The sequence below is a fragment of the Halichoerus grypus genome, chromosome 13, assembly GCF_964656455.1.
Source record: "Halichoerus grypus chromosome 13, mHalGry1.hap1.1, whole genome shotgun sequence".
In the NCBI taxonomy this organism is placed as follows: domain Eukaryota; kingdom Metazoa; phylum Chordata; class Mammalia; order Carnivora; family Phocidae; genus Halichoerus; species Halichoerus grypus.
The window spans coordinates 37,582,630-37,597,221 of record NC_135724.1 but is presented as its reverse complement, the minus strand read 5'-3'; the positions used below and the strand labels follow the sequence as shown (position 1 = coordinate 37,597,221).

Below are 14,592 nucleotides of genomic sequence, written 5' to 3'. Positions count from 1 at the left end.
TGGTGGTGGGACATAGGGATTAGTGGTTTTTAAAGGTCTCCGGGTGATTCTAGCACACAGCCAAAGTTGAGAACCACCTCCCTCTATCAATCATCCAAAATGCTACCTAGTCCTTCCTTTGTATATTACACTCTTTAGATTGGATCAACTGCATGTCCCTACTTCTCAGGTTTCTTATGAAATCTGCAAATAGCTCCTGGAAAAGGGGTGGGGAGGCTGCACTTATAAATCAGAAATCAGGGTGAGCAAAATCCTGGTTTGCCAGAAACTGACGGCTTCCCAGGATATGGGCTTTTCAATATTAAAACTCTACCAGAGCAATCTCCTCTGCCCTTTCTCTGGGAGGACAGCTTACTCAGGTCCACTCTCTGGGGTCTGGGATCAAGAAATAAAGTGAACAAAATTGTAAAGGGGATTAACAATGTTATGTCCCTTTACGTAAGAGTTTACAGTCCACAAACAGTATAGAAACGGTGACACCGATGAAAACTCTAGAAGAGTGGAATTTTTCCATCATCAGGGGTTTTATTTTGTTGAAGCCTGAAATATTTGCACATAGAACAGCAGTCAGCCTTTTCTTATTTTTCTTACACCCTCAGGCACTTGATTCACCGGCCCCTGCTAGGCTAGAATTTAGCAAGCTTTGCCAAAATAGGCCAATTTCATCAGCATTGGGGGGGGGGGGGGAAACTATTTAAGGGGCTAACCTCTTTCCAGGAGGGGAAAAAGCTGCAAAACTGTTCTGTAACTTCATGGCTTTCTGTTTTTCCTTTGTTTTTAACTAGTTACACCTAGCCTTCTACTGTCTTGTCTCACACAACTCAGCAGCAATTGCTTATGTAATCATTTGTTTTTTTCAGTTTTGCATTGAGCGCAAACGGAGGTGTTTGCTGGCAACCAGGGGAAGTTTTTGAATCATAGTGTTAGGACAGCTTCTATGCAACACCTGATCACAGCTCAGCTACCATCCGCGCTCTACCCTGTAAACATCAGCTCTCCTCTGAACAATAGCGAATGGGTCCCGGACGGCTAGCTGTTAGGTGGCCTTAAGCATGACATTGAATATTGATGTCCTTTGAGACAATCCAAACGAATGGAATTTAGTTTGCCTTCTCCCTAAATGTTTTCTATTGAGGTACAGCTGAAGCCGGCCTCATACCTCCAGTGTCTCCCCAGCCCACCCTCTTCGCTGCGGAGGGAGCCTGAGCCTGCCGTGAGAGCCCGCCTCCCACTTCGTGCACCTTACCGCCCCTGTCTCGTTGCTATTGCTTCTACTCTGTGCCGATCTGTTCCCCTTCTTTAGCTTGTTTCTTTTTCCTTCCTTTCCCTTCCATTTCCGGTACTGCTCTTACCTGTACACCAGCATCTTGCCTTTAAAATCAAACGTGGTTTCCCTCTGGTCGGCGAACTGCGCGGTCAGTCCCTTGAGGACAGACACAAGCTTTGGAGGGTCCACACGCTCTTCAACGCTGTTTTTGCAGGACTTGCCCCTTGCAGCCAGTGTCTGTTTTTCTGGCGCAGGCTTTCCATATGCTTTCGAGTTCCATGGAGAGGGGCTTCTAGACAATGAACTGCCTGTCGGGGCCAAGGGAAAAGGTCTATATTTTGGGAGAAGACTCCAAAAATAAATAATGATCCACAAGCAGAAATAACAGGGGGCATAGCGAGGCTCACTGGCAGATTACTACACTGAGGTTTTCTTTCGTTCCCCCTGCGTTCGTGAAACACCGCTTTGGGTCAGGCAGTGGGTTGGGTGTTAGGAACCAAAAGATGAAAAGGTTGTGGCTTAAGTTCTCAATGAAACGTCAAGCTCATCTGCGTGCCAGACCTACAGACAACTAATGTTTGATTTTCTCTTCAAGTTTCTCTTCACCTGTGAAACTCAAATTTTAAAAGCTTTGGTTTTAACAGAAACTTCAGATACGTCCAAATTGACACCATACCTTTCACAAATGGCCGTTACTTAGATATCTTTTAAGTATTTTTGATATGCAAATAATATGGGATATTTATAATTACTGTCACTCATAAAACGAATTAAAGGGTCGTTGGAGATCAGTGGAGAATGTTTTAATCTTTTGACAACATTACTAAGTGGTAGGAAATGTTTTACATTTTGATGGGAAAGTTCAATTTATTTTTTTTTTTTTACACTGCTTATAAAAAACCCTGCCTTTGTCTAAAGGTATAAATCATGGAAAACAGCAATCTAATACTTGGATGAATATGAAGCTGTAATTGTTGTTTATAAAATACTGCATATATATATATATATATGTATATATATATATATATATATATACATATAATGGGCTTGTGTGTGTGTGTCTGTGAGGGAGATGAAAAAAATGGATATTTCAAATACCTGATGGAAAATGAAATTTAACAAACAAGTAAAAACATGGAGGCTATATCTTAGGTCTAATTCGCATTATCATTCTCTTTGGGAAATAGATTAATAGTTAGCGGATACCTTGAAGGAGCACAGCTTTTGATACCCTGTAAGTATCTTAGAAGGTTAAAATATTTTAATAAATAGACCTCTATATTTTGCTTTAAAATTGACATACTGGAAAGAATGCTGAGTCTCCCTCAAGTTTTCTATTATATGACATATCTTGAAATCCACTGATAGTGGTTGCATCTTTGATTCTGCTAGCAAAAACATATCTGAGATAGGATCTTTCCACTCACCTTCCTCTTGGAGCTGTCTCTTTGGGGCCCTTTTTGTGATACATTTTTCAATTTTATACTCCAAATCTGATCTGGAGTTACTCTATTTGACTTGCGTTCTTGTAGAATTTTTTCAGCATTAATTTTATCAGGCATTTATAACACACTGTGGTGTTTATCACTTGGAAGATACTATTGAAGGGGAACTTAATTGGATGAGATTGATCCCACCACACACACCATTACACATGCTATAGATATGTGTATACAGCTAAAAGGGAAATGGGGATATGCCTTTCTCTCTCCACCACACTATTTAAATAACACTATTAACTTATTAATCAGTACAGGAGCTATGTGGAACGCATGGCTTTGGTTTTCTGAATTCTGACTGATACTGAAAATCAAGTAGTAGCTCTTTTGAATTGCTACTCACTGATTTAGAACAGATGCAAATCCTTCTAGAATAAAATAAAATCTTCCTGAATAATCAATTCAGCACAATTATTTATAGAGAACCAGGCTGTCTCTAAAACTTAAGTAATCATACTGCAGCATGGGTAAGCTGGTTATTTAAATTAGGATTGCCACAGAGTCTATATGAATATTGTACATTAATAAATCCTAAAATTCTCTGGATATCCCACAAATAATTTTCCCCTTTCAAATGGTACACAATTTCTAGTAATTTCTAGTGGTGGAAAAGGAAGGAAAAGGATAAGAATTTCATCTCATATATACCTTCACAAATGGTTCTTTTTACACAGATATCAGGGCTGAGTATTTGGAGAAGTAAAAAGGAGAACACCTTCTCAGGGGGGAAATATCTAGAATAAGGGAGAAAAATGGAGTATACAGGGCAAAGCAAAACCCAGAGGAGTAAAATAAAATGCACAGCCAGAGCAGAAGTTTCTGAACACAGTAACAGCAAGTGAATATAATCCTGGGAATACATGCCCACTCCCACACTCCATAAAGGGGGCACAGTTAAATTAGTGGACATCTGCTCTCCTGGCTGGAGTCACTCCCCAGTGCTGAGCCTGAGCAAAAACCTGCACTTGGGTAGTTATACTGGAAGCCAATCCCAAGGAATAACAGTACAGTGGAGACAAGGGTGACTTGGGGGAGGAAGGAAAGCCAGCCCAAGTGACTGTATCTACCTGCTCCCTGTTGTGGGCACCTGGGGCTGGATCCTGTCAGGGACCTTCTAAAGAACGATAGAACGAGAGTCAGCATTGTCTACTCAAGGGGAAAAAGAATTGTTTATCCACTACACCCATGGCTCAAGATAGCCCATTGCACATGCATGCCTGCGTAGGCATCAGAATGGCTGAGCGGGTTCCACAGACAGCCAGGTGGTAGCTGCAAAGAACCACTGGCAGAAAGTGAGAGATAGTCCAGCTGAAAGAAGGTGCAGTCAGGTTATCCCTGTACCTAAGACGTATCACGAGAGCAACTGGAATGAAAAGATGGGCAGAGACGATCTGAGGCAGGGCATGAGAGCTGTCTAGGAGAGCTAGTCCTTGCACTGCTGAAACTCACTTGCTCCTTGCGGGGAGTCCAGTCTGTCACCGAACCTTCAAGATGGTGGTCCCCTGCAATTCTACAAAACACTTACTCCACAGTGATGGTGGAGCACAGCCCCAGCTGCTGTGACTGATCCCAATGCTATAAGGATATTTATAGCTTTCCTCTCCACCCCCCATTTGGAATTTTCCCTGAGATTGGATGGCTTGACTGATGGAAAAACTCAGAAGTTTATTCCCAGGGGATCCGAACCCTTAGTTGCTTTACCCCTATTGGACCATGGTTGTTGACACTGGCCATTTACTTTTATTACCAGGTTTGGAAGAACCAAGGTACACTTCAGGGAATTCCCTGGGTTTCAAAAGCCATCCTAGGAGCAATTGCCTAGCAGCAATCCTGCCTCTCCAGAGTAATCAGGTTCAAGTACCCTTACCAATATGACAACTCCTTTCTTTGCCTAATGACCCACTAGCATGAGGATCCAAAAATTAGGCACAGTGGAATCTTTATTGTGCCCCCTGATGAAAACATCTTCCTCTGTCAGAGAAACAAGATTTCTCTTTCAATAGGGCCTAAAGTTGCTAGGATAGAAAGCACAAATTTCATAGCTGGGAAGATGGAAGAGAGGCCAAGCCTCCCTCCAGACACCTTAGTTCTCACATCTGTCCGTGCTCGGTATTGGGAACACAATGCCTTAATACTAGCTGGTTGTTCATCGTCTACACCACATCCTGGAGGTTAGTGCTCCAGCCCTGCAAGGCATTGGCCCCAAACTGATGCCTTTGTGGAGTCTTTAATAAACCATTTCATCATTCTATCAGGCTGTCTACTTCCAGGTCATACAGCATATGTTAGGACTGGTGGATCTTACCCTCATTAATTGTGACAAGTGTCCCTTTGTCTAAGATGTTTTGTTGTATCCCATGTAAGTTCTCAGATGATGGTGCTGGTAAAAGCAAACCCATACTTTCAACTTCAAAAGGATATTGTTGCTCCTTGAGAGTTGAAGGATTTTTATGTAATCAACTTGCCGTCAAGGAATGGTGCCTTACTAGGGTTCAGTGTCAGTCTCTGCTTTTGGCCACTTGAGCCGTGGCTGCAACGAGGTCAGTCTTAGTGAGGGGCCCAACTCCGTAACCTGTGCTTAGACTCCACCCCTGCCACTTGGGCTATGCCAAGTGTATGATATTGACAAAGCACTGGAATGGCCATGGACAGAGACTGACTGATAGCCCCTGGACAAGTCATCCTGTCTCCCAGGTTAGTGTCTTCTTTACCATGGATGCTCTCTAGTGGGCATTATCATGAAGTGCAGAGATTCTTATGCTTTCCTGAGGGGTAGTGGTGTGGTGGCAGCCCATTTTCAGCTAGCGGCAACATGTATAGCCAATCCATTTCTGAGCGTGTTTGGGTTTTCCTTCTCTGCTAGCTGGTGATAGAGAACCTCCACCCCGCCTGTGAGATCATAGATGTAATTTGAAAGAGAAAGGATGTGGTGCAACAAAAGTAAGTGTTATGGGAATCTAACCCACTTGTTCAGGATGCTGATATCTCTCTGGACTTACTGAGCTTATTGCTATTGCACCTGTTCAAACTTTTTGTTTGGTGGTTGTGATAATACCTAGCTTATGACGGGAAGCCTTGGTCAATAACTTGGTGTCCCATGATCAGGCACTCACTCTAAACTACAGCCCAGCCAGAAGCTGCTCTTACAAATGGCAAGTAGTTCTCTGACACACTAGGTATGTGGTATGGGTCTGTATGATGTTGCCTAAGGATCCCAGGCATCTGTGCTTTGACTCTGCTCTTCAGACCAGACAGAGATGACGTACAATGTCAGATCTGTTGGTCACACGAGCTGGTTGCAAAGTCCTCTCTTACTCTGGGCCCCAAACCATCAGCCTCGCAAGATATCCAATAAGTTCATTGTAACAGTAATCCTAAGCACAGTATATGTGGTCTCCAAGATCCAAACAAAACAAAACAAAACAAAACTCACCAAGAGCTGTGTCTCTTCTTTGGTAGGAGTACATGGGCAGCAACTTGTCCTTTGCCTCAGAGGAAATGGCAATGTTCCCCAGACCACTAAACCCCTGACATCTTTACCGGTGTTGCAGGTCCCCGAATCTCCATGGTGTTTTTCTCTCCCTTTCTGGCCCACGTGTCTCTAACTAGGGAATACACAGTACTTGCCACCACCTGATCACTTAGCATATTGTCATCAATATAGTTGACCATTATAGCAGACCAATTGATTAGGGTCCCTGAGAATTATCTGTGACAGAAAACAAGGGAGTTAATGGAGTCCTGGGGCTGGAGAGTTGATGGTCTACTTTGGGTCTTCTTTACTAATGGGACTAGGGAAGATGCCAGTTCAGTAATCACGTATGTAATGCCAGAGACCGTTCTAGTGAAAATTCCACATCTAGCACAACAGCTGCAATTACAGCTACCATTTGATTCAGTTTAGGGTCCATTTATGCACTGCACCCATGGAGGTCTTGTGAAGGCCTTACAAGTAAATTGGATAAGAACATAATAGGAACTACCACCCCTGCATCCTTAAGTCTTTAATGTTGGCTCTAATCTCTGCAGTTTCTCCTAGGGTGTGATTTACTCTCTTGGCTGGGTTAGGTAGTGGAGAGAAGTAGGAACAGTTTTAGGAGCTTCCACTTAGTCTTCCCTATGATAATGGCTATTCCCCTATTGGCCAAGGAACCAATATGAGGGCTCTTCCAGCTGCTAGGTACATCCACATCAATTATGCACTCAGGAAATGAGTAAATAACCACAGAGCGGACCCATGAACCCAACAAATCCAATACCAGAGAGACTCAGGTCAGGCCTTTAATCTCGTGGTCTCTAATCACTCTAACCACGGAATCAGCTTCTGAATGTCAAGCCAGATTTTGATGTCTAAAAACACTCAAAATTTCTAAGTATTTCCTCTTCCCCACGTAAAGGCTGAAGGTCCCTTTGGGGAAGATTGGGGATGAGCGTTGTGTATATTTGCAGTAGCACTGCAGGGTTCTCCTTCAAGAGGACCCGCTTCCACCTTGGGTAGATGGCTTAGATCTGTAAATTTGTGGTGTCAAGCCTGGGCCTGAAGCAGTGTCAGAGTTACCAAGATTTCCATGGGTGGTAGATTGGGCTGAGTGGACAGAAGAGGAATCACTAGTTTTTATAACAGCGGGGGTGCTTCAACGGAACAAGGACAATGGTGACTATAAGGACTATGGAGTTGACTGGCTTCTGTAAGTGCTTTGAGAGCCTTTGAAAATAAAAAAAATTTAAAAAAAACAATATGGCAGACTCAAGTCAAACCACTAAATAAGTAGAGACACACAAACAAGAGGCTATAAATGAGATCTTTCTTCTACTCATGCTATGGGTAGCTTGCTTATTTGGATCTAAGGTTTCTAGCTGGCCTTCAACTAGCCCTAGGCTTGTTAATAGGTTAAGATTGCATGAATACAGTTACTATGGCAGACACACTTGATCAGCCCATAGCACTGATCTCCATGTGTTCCTGCTGTGCACTGGTGGTTTTAGGTGACTGGCTCTCTCCCTGCAACACCGCATGCTCCATGTCACACGTCCGGGATGGGAAGTGCATCTCTGCGGTTCGCTCAGGCACACTGCTTGGCACGTGGTGGAAGCTCAGATGTTCTCAAATGAGTAACGAACAAATAAATTCATTGGTGAGAAGTCATCATTTCATGCCTTAAAGTAAGGCTTAAGTAACTAAGTTTGGAGATCGGATGAGCCTATTGTTAGGGGAGTCCCTATTGGATCTGGTTTCCTTCAACTTGACTGCCATTTGTTTGGCATATTGTATAAAACCATAGTGTGGGGCCTGAAAATGCTGCCTCCCACTGGTGGATGGTGTGATGCATGGGAGCTTTGAACAGAACAAAATGGGGATGGACATTTTCTTTTGGTGTTTAGATAGGTGTGGTAACTCTTTTTCTAAAAGAATCAATCTCTTAGATCAATAAAAGAGATGCAGTCTTCGTCTCAAGGGAATAGAACAAACTTAAAAGGAGACAGAGAGAATGGAAAAAACTCCGGAGATCTGCTACCACACCAGCTCTGCCCAGTTGAGTGGATTGTAGCCATGTCTTTTCACCTTGCCGAGACTCAGTTTCCACATCTGTGATTGAAGCGTTCTGTGAGATGATACACAAAGTCCTGTCTAGCCCCAACACGTTCCAGCTTCAGGAACACCACGACTCCCTACCTCATGTTCACATATCTTCATGTGCGCCCACCAGAAATGTGGTTGGAGAACTTAACCATGTGACTCAGGGCCCCAAACAATTCAGAGCAACCATTACTCTGATAGGGGAACCAAAGGAAAACCTGAGTCCTATCTCCCATTTGAAAGGCTCTTTCCTGCTTGCTTGAACCAGAACACTGTCTTATTCCCATTTTCCCTGAATGTTCTATTCCCTCCCATGCTCCCTATTTATAATTCACCTATAACTATAAATCAACACCCTCTTAGGGAATATTTCACCCAGTCTGGACTGCCACGAATTGCCCACGGTTTTGCTGATGGTCAGTAATTCTCAGTGACTCATTCCCACCCCTGCCTTTGTGTTAGCTTCCTTACTGTGGAAGTCACCCCAGCTTGTTGTCCTTCGGTTACCTTTTCGAAGTTTAACTTGCTCCTCTCTTCATGCTTGCCTACACAAAAGTTCCCTACACCATTTTCTGTAAAAGTGGTCTTTTGGCCTCCATCAGAGCCCTCTTGACTTCGCTTCTTTGCACTCCCTCACTCTCAGCGAGGCCCTCAATGGGCTTCTAACATCCTATTCTCTGAGCCCCTTGTCCTCAGGCACATGCTGTCCCTCTCCAGCTCTGTCCTGGTCGGCCAGGATACTTCTGTGCTGTACACGGAGTTCATCTTTAACTCCAATGTCTTGTGGCCTTTGCAAGGAACAAGGTGTGGCTGTTAGTAGCCAGGGGTGCCAAGATATTCAGCATCTCTCCCTTTTCCCAGTACACTGATTTTTACCAAATGCTAGATGCTACATGACTCCAAGCTCCTTTAGACAGCTCCATTGCAAAGGTGAAGGGAAGGCAGGCGGTGTTTGCTACTCTTTCTGATTAGTGGGTTCTGTGAGTTACTGATTAATGAGCTAAGAGAGGCATTTCTTCCTCCGGAAGCTGGATCATGGCACGGCGGCCCGGGCCTGGGTATAGTGGCCGTGGGGCTTCGAGAAGGCCTGTCGCAGCTGTGTACAAAGACTGCCTTCTGAGAACCAGAGGTTTTTGTCAACAATTAGACATCCAGAGCTTGTTCATTTCCAAGTTTAGATTTACATTCAGGGTTTTTGTTTTTAATCAGGTGTCGATGAAGGAAGGAAGGCCCTGCTTGCTTTTTTAATACAAGATCACATTCATCTGCACAGAGGAAAATAAACTCTTAATGTTAATAAACAAATAGGTTGCGTTCTAGGTCTGGAGTTTCACTATTATCAAACCAGTCACTGAAATACAATATTTCAGTTTTGGATGAAAGAAAAAGGACAAAAATCAGCTTCGGAAGTAAATATAAAATCTGTGTTTTAGCAGAAGCCCACTGAATAGAAATCATATACCACAGAGAAAGACAACAGATCCTTACAGCTCTATGTGTATAACGAACACAAATAGTCATAATTATCCCTGCCCCAGGGACTTAACTCCTTCGGGGAAAGGCCAGACTACCAGCCTCCTTATCCAACTAAAATCATTTTGAAATATATTTGTCATCTCTTCCAGCTCTGTTTAAAAATGTTTGCAGATAGATACTGTTTATTGTTGTTTTTTTCTCCCTTCATTTTGTTTTCAGTATTCATGAGAATTAAAACACTGGCTGTAATAAGGCATCTGCTGTAAACAAGTTCAGACAAAGGAAGCAATTGCTCTGGCAAGTAGGGGGCACGAGGAGACGCAGAAGACTGCATCATAGAAAAGCATAGATAATAACAGAAAGTAAACCCCTTTTTATCTCCACCTCGCTCCCTCATATACCTTGTCGATCTCGGGGTCGATCAGCTTTGTAAGTTATCTGGGAAATTGTTAGACATCAAAAATATTGTGAATCTAAAAAATTTGCATCGCTTCTAACCCTATGGGTTCTGGCCACATCCATTCATAGATTTTCCAGTATCTCCCCACTCTGGACTACGAGCAAAGAGGCATCTTCCTACAGCGTCAGTGGAAATATATCCTGCTCGACTCCCTTCCAGGGTGCATGTGTGCACACTCACAAACACACACGCGCACAGGCATGCGCACACAACACACATGAACACGGCACGCAAATGTGCATGGAGACACATGCACACAGACATGCATGCATTCTCATACGTGCAAACATACGCACATGTCACGCTTGTGTGACCATGTGCACACATGCACAGGCATGCATGCATTCTCATGCGTGCAAACATACGCACATGTCACACTTGCGTGACCACGTGCACACATGCACACAGACATGCATGCATTCTCATGCGTGCAAACATACGCACATGTCACACTTGCGTGACCACGTGCACACATGCACACAGACATGCATGCATTCTCATGCGTGCAAACATACGCACATGTCACACTTGTGTGACCATGTGCACACATGCACAGACATGCACCCACAGAGACACACTCACACACGTGTGCGTATACACACACACACACACAAACACACACACACACATCCCTGGCTGGTCACTGAGAAACAGTATCTGTCTTCCCTGCTCTGTTTCAGGCCTCTGGGTTTCTGAGCTCATGCTCATTTTCATCACTGAAAATAATCATCTGCAGCCAAATTCTCCTCAGTGCCTCAGGGAAAGTTCTTTCTTAATGCTCCTTCTATATTCCCTTCCTGCATTAGGCCCCAAAGCCAAATCCTTTCATTTCAAAGAAAAATCACTGTCCCTAAACTGGGCAGCATCTACAGGTAGCCCAGTTTGAGGACTGTGCTTTGCACATCTTTCACTGAGATACAGGAATGGGACACAGAGTTCTCACAGCTTTACTTTCCAGGAGCCGACTAAGTGGGAACCGCCCCCCCACCACTCCCAACCCCCCCGCCTCTCCCACCCCCCCGCCTCTCCTACCCCCGCCTCTCCCACCCTAAAAGCCTGTGGAACAGCTACTGCCAAACAAGGTTGATTTCCTCCCTGCCCGTGGGCAGGGACCGTGTCTTACTCACCTCTCTATCTGCAGTACCTAACACAGTGCCTGTCACAGAACAGAATCCCAAAGAGATCTGAACAAATGAACCCCAGTATTAGATCCTTTTCCCTCAGTTTCTCAAACCCCGATATACATACTCAATAGGAGTGTGTGCCTGGGTGCCAGGGATCAGGGAGGTCACAGGATAAATAGAGCACATCTTCCTGGAAAGTCCATTTTATGTCTATCAAGTCATATTTAAAAGATTATTTTTCTATTAAAGCAAACACCAGATAAGGAGAATCGAATAAATGTCATGTTGGTCATTATGATAAAGATCTTGGGTTTTGAAGACGGTTTTAAATGCTATACCTACCACAGATTAGTAATGTGACCGCTAATAAATTTTTTTCTATTTCTCCAATCATTTTAATTCTCAGCTGTAAAATGGAGGTCATAATAACCATCTCATAGAGATTTTGAAACTCAAGTAAGAGGATGTGTGCTATGGAAGTGAAGAGTGACATGGGGGGCAGTAGCCATACCAGTAAATAGTACAGAAACAGTGTAATAATGCTGTGAATGGTCGCAGGGATGCTGATATCAGCAGGGGCAGCTGAAACAGACACAGAAGTAAAGAGCAAAAGGCCAGAGGGAAGGAGGGGCAGGGGCAAGAGAGGAAGTGATTGAACAAACAAATAAACTAAGACCAGGTAACCCAAATGCAAGGGGGCCCGCCATTCAGGGGGGCAGCCACCCATGGGAATCCCTTTATCCTGTCACTCTGTTTTACAGACAAGGAAACTGAGGCTCAGCTACCTGAACAAAGCAATTCACACCTGAGTCCATCACAGTTACCAAGCGGCCCGACTCTAGACCTCGTTCCTGATTCCAGGGCTAGGGCTTCGAGGCTGCGGTCCAATCGCTCAGCTGGGAAAATAATCATTATTCTTATGTGGTGGTAAAAGGATATGCCCCTGCTCAGAAGCGGTTGATGGTCCCACGCGCCGGAGCAGAATGAACCTGGACTACGGAGTCCTAAAATCGATTACAGCTCCGCCATGTCCTAAATTTCTAACTGTGGCCAAGTTACTCCGTCTCTCTGAATTGTGATCCACATGTGGAGTGAAGAGCATCTACCTTGCAGGTTGATGAGTGAATCAGAGAAAATGCATGAGTGTCTGGTGGCACATAGTAGCCGTCACTAAATGATAGCTCGTATGTATTTAGTCATTTTCTTCATCCTATTATGAATTCTTAATAATCCCTAGAAATACACTTATCAATCCAGTAGGAAAAATAATTATCATGCCTAAAGTGTATTCTGAACATGTCAGAAACTGAGGTGATCAAATAGATTAGAAATTCAGGGGCTTTGTGGCTTCCTCCTGATGGTCACTGGAATATCAATGACCTTAATAATGATAATTGATTCTTCTAGGTCTAATTTTCTTCCCCACTACAGCATATGTAGTATGCAGGGGACAGGGGCAGTGGTTGTAATATAACTTGAATATTTAAAAGGTAATGAACTTTCTAAACAATGATAACAAATAATAACTAAAAAGCAAATGAAGACTTAAAACAGTTGGGTCATAGTATGTTCATTTTTGATGTAGCTTTCTTTTTTATTCTTTTAAAGGATCTATCTGACACTCTGAAGAGCATGACGCCATTCTTATGTCCTGATCTGGGAATCAAAAGACCTGCATTGTATTCATGGCTAAAAAGTGAATTACGGAATAACAATACCAATCATTTCTCTGCACTTCAACTAGCTCATCCCTCACCACTACTAAAAAAAAGAAAATGGAAAATAAAAAGTGGGCAGTATAATCTCATAATAAAGGACAGTTATTTAAATAAAAAAATATTTAGTTTTATTTTTAAAATATTCAGTATTACTAAAGACTTACTGAATTGTTATCTTCCTCACCTCCCCTCAGCCTGGGGGAAACCCCACCGTGGAGCAGCGCTGGCTAGTTGGAAGAAGCTAGAGATTAGGACTGGGGATCTGAAGACATCGGGCGGAGCCAGATTGGTCACCCTCTGTGTGACCCTGAGTGGTTTTGGACCCTCTCTCTCCTGGTTTCGGAAAGATTGGGCTGCATCTCTAATACCTTGTCCAGCTCTAACTTTTATATCTCTGACTCAGCCCAGGAGGGTGCATAAGGATTAAAACCACAGCTCTTCCTAAGGCAGAGAACATTGGGGAGACCTCCCCAAGCCTTGCTAAATGCTGAGATCAGAGCAGGTGTGAGGGAGTGGAGTTATGAGATCTATGGAGATAGTATGCCAACCCCTGGTATACACATAGTTCCCAGATATTCCAACACTAATCTAGACCCTGCTGTGAAAATATTTTGCAGATGTCATTAAGAACCCGTACCAGTCAATCTTAAGAAAGGGAGATAATCTGGGTGGGTGTGACCTAATCAATCACATGAGCCCTTTAAAAGTAGAGAGATTTTTTCCCCTTCTGGCTAGTCTTAGAGGAAGAAGTCAGAAAGACATGTTCTTCCTGGCCTAGAAGAAGCAAAAACCATGTTGTGAATTGCCGATGGGAGCCATGCAGCGAGGAGCTAAGAGCAGCCCCTGGCTGACAGCTAACAGGAGAATGTGGACCTCAGTCAGACAATCAACCACAAGGAAATGTATCCTGCCAGCAACCACTGAGCTTGGAAACAGATTTCTTGCCCCCTCCAAGTCTCCAGAAGAGAACCCAATCCGCTCAGCATACTGATTTCAAATTTGTGATATTCTTGAACACAGAACCCAGCCATGCCATGGCCAGATTTTTGACCAACAGAACTGTGAACTAATAAATGGGTACTTTTTAAGCCACTTGGTTCACAGAAGTTTGTTACACAGCAATAGAAATCTAATATACTTCTATGACTAGAGAAAATAATGTACAATTTAGCTTTTTCTTTAATCAAAAAAATCCTTCTTTAACAATCAACTTCTAATTTCCTCTTCATATTGCTCCGCTGAAATGTTATTCTGCTTCCTGTGAATTTTCTATTAGAAATCACCAGCATCAGACTTTCTCCAGCTATGCAGAACTGGACATTCCTCTACCTTAAGGCAACCTTCTCTCAAGAGAAAACACAGGCTCCGGGGAGGCAAAAGACACTGCTATTCCACAGTGTCCCCTACCCTGTGACAATGGTCTTTGTGTACATTTGGAGTTTAAATTTGAATGATTTCATCCCAGGACTC

General features: G+C 43.5%; 1 long non-coding RNA gene across 1 annotated transcript in view; it reads left to right on the top strand.

Moving 5' to 3' along the window:
• Nucleotides 1-13,220, top strand: part of LOC118552748 (uncharacterized) — a 61,839-nt gene extending 48,619 nt beyond the window's left edge. The window contains exons 3-4 of the long non-coding RNA XR_004925676.2: nt 12,166-12,588; nt 13,013-13,220. This is a non-coding gene — a long non-coding RNA (uncharacterized LOC118552748). The remainder of the gene's footprint in view (nt 1-12,165; nt 12,589-13,012) is intronic.
• The last annotated feature ends 1,372 nt before the right edge of the window (nt 13,221-14,592 follow it).